Raw genomic sequence first — 5,221 nt, forward strand, 5'->3', positions numbered from 1 at the left:
TTAAGTAGTTCAAAGTTCTAGGGAACTGATGACCTCAGATGTTAAGTCCCACAGTGCTCACAGCCATTTGAATCATTTTCAAATGTTGTGTGATGTGGTTGGTGTCTGTGAGGATATTTGTTTGTGACAAAGCCGTAGTGCCTCTCGACTGTTTCCATCTGCTTGGCCATACAAAAACACCATTTCCGCTTGTTCCCTACATGAATATTGGACCAGCTTCGCTTAAAGTACGCTGCGTTCATCACAAAGTCTGTAACACACAAGGGCACGGCACGTAGTCAGAGGAACTGTCATTCGTCAGCTCCATCTACAGCGGCGGCGATGCATTTCCGGATACATGTTGATAGCATCATTTTTTCCTCCATTTCCAGTCAGGAATCCGTCCCCGCAGTTTGTCGGTTGTATTACCCTTCATCCTATATATAGGCCACGAGAAACTGCTATAACACTTTATTTTCTGCATCTACTTCGACTATTTTATCTTCATATGTCGCCGGCCGGAGTGGCCTAACGGTTCTAGGCGCTATAGTCTGGAACCGCGCTACCACTACGGTCGCAGGTTCGAATCCTGTCTCGGGCATGGATGTGTGTGATGTCCTTAGGTTAGTTAAGTTTAAGTAGTTCTACGTTCTAGGGGACTGATGACCTCAGAAGTTAAGTCCCATAGTGCTCAGAGCCAATAGAACCATTTTTTTTTCTTCATATGTCACACCTGGACATGCACCCCCTGACCAAAAGCGTCCGGTCACCTGTTTGTGCCGCGCGGGGTCGCCGCTCGGTCTCAGGCGTCTTGTCACGGCCAGTTCCGTCGGAGGTTCGAGTCCTCCTTCGGGTATGGGTGTGTGTGTTGTCCTTAGCATAAGTTAGTTTAAGTAGTGTGTAAGTCTAGGGACCGATGACCTCAACAGTTTGGTCCCATAGATGATGAGGTCCCATGCTCCGAGGAGCGTATGGGACGATGCGGGAGACGCGCACTGCTTTACTAGGCAAGGTCCTAGTGGAGGTGGTTTGCCATTGCCTTCCTCCGACCGTAATGGGGATGAATGATGATGATGAAGACGATACAACAACATCCAGTCACCTCGAGGCAGGAAAAATCCCTGACCCCGCCGGAAGACCACGAGCTGCAGACGGTCCCATAGAAGTTTACTACAAATTTTACACCAGTTAGTGGACATTACTTTGGGCTGTGTCCACCCTCCGCATTTATGACGGCTTGAACCCTGCTAGTGACACTTTCAGTAAGGTGTCTAAATGTCTGTGGAGGAATCGCGACTCATTCTTCCTAAAGGGCCGAAACCAGTAAAGGTAGTGATGTTGGACGTTGGGGGGTCTGGAACGTAGTCAACGTTCTTACACGTTCCAGCGAGCTCAAGCCTAGACTCTGGGGAGTCCAGTCCATTTCAAGAGTGTTGCTGCCCCGAACCATCACAGATTGAGCTTTGACAGGCTGCGCTGTCTGCTGATACAAACAAGCTTTACCTCCGAATCATTCCTCTACTTTATGCAATACACAATGCTATAAAATGTAGTTGTTGATGAGGCTTCAGAGCTGTATGGCCGTGGTCAAGGAAGCTTTTAGGTTCCTGGCGTTTCACTCAGAACAGTGCTGGATATCTTCGAAGTGCTCCGGCGACGCTGAGTCTTGCCTATTGATGAGTCGGACGTCGGAGAGAGACAATAATACTGTTGGCGAGGTCGAGTTTACATATGATTGCAGATAACTTTCTCCAGACATTCACCAAACCCAAAGCCTTCCATCTGATTGACAAAGGGTATAGCGTAATTCACCACTCCAAATCACTCGTTTCCAACCATCTATTCCCCAGTGGCTTTGCTGTTTACGCGACCTGAAGCGTGGCTTAGCACTGGCTGAGGAAATGTGTGGCTTATGAAGAACTGCTCGACAACTGTACTCCATTCTTTTTAGCTCTCTACGCACAGTACTGGTGCTGGTAGCAGTTTGGAACACACGAGTGATTCTTTCCGTTAATTTCGTTCTACTTTTTACAACTGTCCGTAGTGCTAACGATGCCTGTCCGTCAGAGCAACAGGGGTTTCTTCGCGTTTCCATTTGTTTTGGGTAAAAACAATGCTCCTTCAGAATAAATATTCACTATTTTAACCATTCTGACATGTTTGTGAACGACACGTCTTCGTATCTACATCTGCGTTAGTGGACGTGCAGATCGTTCAGCTCGTGCTATTATTCTATAGGTCATCGAGGTAAAGTGTGCGGCTGAAGGGCCGAATTTTATAATCTTTTAAGTGTGCCGATGCCCTCTTTATCAACGAATGCCAACGAATTTGTACCCCGGCTCTAGGAATAAAACGAACTGTCAAATATTATAGTTCGTTTTTCTCATTAACGTCTACATTTATTACGGCTCATATACAGGTAAAATTTTAATTTCTAGCAGCAGGAGTTGTAACACATAAAGTACACGGCACTGTTTTCAAAGGCGCTGTGGCTAGAACCAAGAGACCCAGTGAATTAAAAAACTTTTTGCGTCTGTCTTCAGTGACTAATGAGACCTAGTCTCGTTTAAAATTACACAATATTAGTACATATATCTAAGGTCATATTATATCTAAAATCAATATCCCTGTTTTTTGTTTTTACTCATAGTAATATACAGGGTGAATGAGGTGCCGTCACAAAGATTTTTTAACCGGATTCTGACACTGCGCACCAACTTGGCGCTGAAACTCACTGTTTGTGGATAATTTTAACATCTGCGATCTCTCTAAAAAAAAGTCGCAGGGACAAGTGCTTCAAAGAACAGGATTGTTTTTAGCAAATACTGTGTTTATTCACGGACCACTGTGTAAAGCCTTTTCAGGGGTAACTAAATCAACTAAAATTTTTGCATCCCTTTAAGAATATTAAAACTAAAAGGTACGTCAAGATATATATTCTTACGTCACATATCGTTTGCACCGAGGTATTGTAATGCTATGTAGAGAATTTTGTTCAAAATTATGTGCAGGAAAATGTATATACAAGGATGTATCACAAATTCATGACTGTTAGTTCATGTCGTTCGGTTCATTTTTAAAGATGTTATCTCTTCATTTCCACAACTGCCCTTATCCCAACGGGTAGACTAATTGCCAATACTGTCATTATTTACAACTATGAAAGTGCGAAAGTTTCGCATATGTCCCCAAATGTTTTATAAAGAGCAAAAGCTAATTTCACAATTTCTTCAGTAAATATCAGACTTCTAAAACATACAAACTGCAGCTTTTATATCAGCTTTGGTTTCTTCGCTTTTACTTTGATAAATGTTCTGACAACGACCGCTTCCGAAACAATTCACATACCCTGGGAGGTGAGGATACCTTGATTCTATGGCCCCACTTTATTTATGTTCCGCCTATATATTTCTTAATTTGACACTAGTCGTATTAGTACTCCCACCGCCTTGTTACTGCACCGTCGAGATATTGACAGTCCTCGAAATCCTCCTGTTATATTAGTTACCTCGTTTTTTTCGATTATGGACGCATCTTGCGCAATGTTTCGATGCTGCGATTGTCTCTCTTCGATGTTGCTTTTGTTTCTTATAGATTTCTGGTGGAATACCTCATTTTTCAAACATAATATGACTGCTAATGACAGATACTGGGGTGAAAATTTATTAGATCTACACACCAATAGTCAGTTTGTTTTCTGGACGAGGGGACAGTTTGGAAGAAAAAACTCTTATTTATAACTGTTGCGTCGATGAATATTGCAAGGCTGAAGGATATTCGGCAGTGGTAGACGTATAGTGTAGGTAATCAAAGTGCAGCTCCAGTTTTGATTCAGATTTATTTCCATGAACGGTTTTACATCATCAGGCTGAATAAAGTTGTATCTTTAGTTGGGAGGCAATCAGTTTTTGAGTAAAGTAAATGCTAGACAAATGAGAGGAGTAGTTCCAAATTTTTCTATTCAGAAAAAATGGGGATATAAGGGCCAATCGGAGTGGGTCCTTGCCAACAATTTTTTATAAAGTACAAGCCGTACCCGGCCACGCTTTACTGTGGCTTAGTCTGCTTGCATAGAAAAGAAAGAAAAGGAAAGCACAAGTTTCTGATATGCAAAGGAATTGGACTTGTGTCCTGATTTCCTTCTCTCTCCCGTCTCTGCCCATCCCCCTCCCCTATCTTTGTCCATATCCTCTTCCTCCCCCCTCTGTCCATCCCCTCCTTCCCCCCTCTGTCCATCCCCTCCTTCCCCCTTCTACCCATCCCCTCCTTCCCCCCTCTGTCCATCCCCTCCTTCCCCCCTCTGTCCATCCCCTCCTTCCCCCCTCTGTCCATCCCCTCCTTACCCCCTCTGTCCATCCCCTCCTTACCCCCTCTGTCCATCCCCTCCTTCCCCCCTCTGTCCATCCCCTCCTTCCCCCCTCTGTCCATCCCCTCCTTCCCCCTCTGTCCATCCCCTCCTTCCCCCTCGTCCAACCCCTCCTTCCCCCCTCTGTCCATCCCCTCCTTCCCCCCCTCTGTCCATCCCCTCCTTCCCCCCTCTGTCCATCCCCTCCTTCCCCCCTCTGTCCATCCCCTCCTTCCCCCCTCTGCGCCTCATCTCCTCCCGCCCCCTCTCTCTATCTCCTCCTTCCCCTTTTTTAAGTCCATTTCTTCCCACCCCTCTGCCCATCTCCTCTTCTTTCCTCTCTCTGACCTTGAGCCTTCTCTACAGTTAGTGCAAATTCAGATACTGTAGCAGAATTCTAAACATAAATTAATAAGCAAAAAATACAACGTTCCTATTTGCTAGCAACGTTTTACTATTGTATATTTAATGTATATATTTATATATTAAGAAGTATATGGTCTATATACGTCTGAACGTTTATTCCAGTAACGTGTAAAAATCTGAAGTAAATCGGAAAGGTTTATTTTGATTTTTTTTTGGTAAAACTGTTTTCCTGTTAAAATATATATCTATTTTAAAGATTAACGTACATAAAAACAAGAGGTATTAGAATTCAACATTGTGTTAAAATATCAAAGCAATTGATAAGGAACTTTCGGAGACTGGTGATTTTCAATCTTACAAAACTCTCAAAAAGTTACATAGACTTACATTATACTATTCATATTAAAATACACTCCTGGAAATTGAAATAAGAACACCGTGAATTCATTGTCCCAGGAAGGGGAAACTTTATTGACACATTCCTGGGATCAGATACATCACATGATCACACTGACAGAACCACAGGCACAT

The sequence above is a fragment of the Schistocerca americana genome, chromosome 4 (assembly GCF_021461395.2).
Source record: "Schistocerca americana isolate TAMUIC-IGC-003095 chromosome 4, iqSchAmer2.1, whole genome shotgun sequence".
NCBI lineage: Eukaryota > Metazoa > Arthropoda > Insecta > Orthoptera > Acrididae > Schistocerca > Schistocerca americana.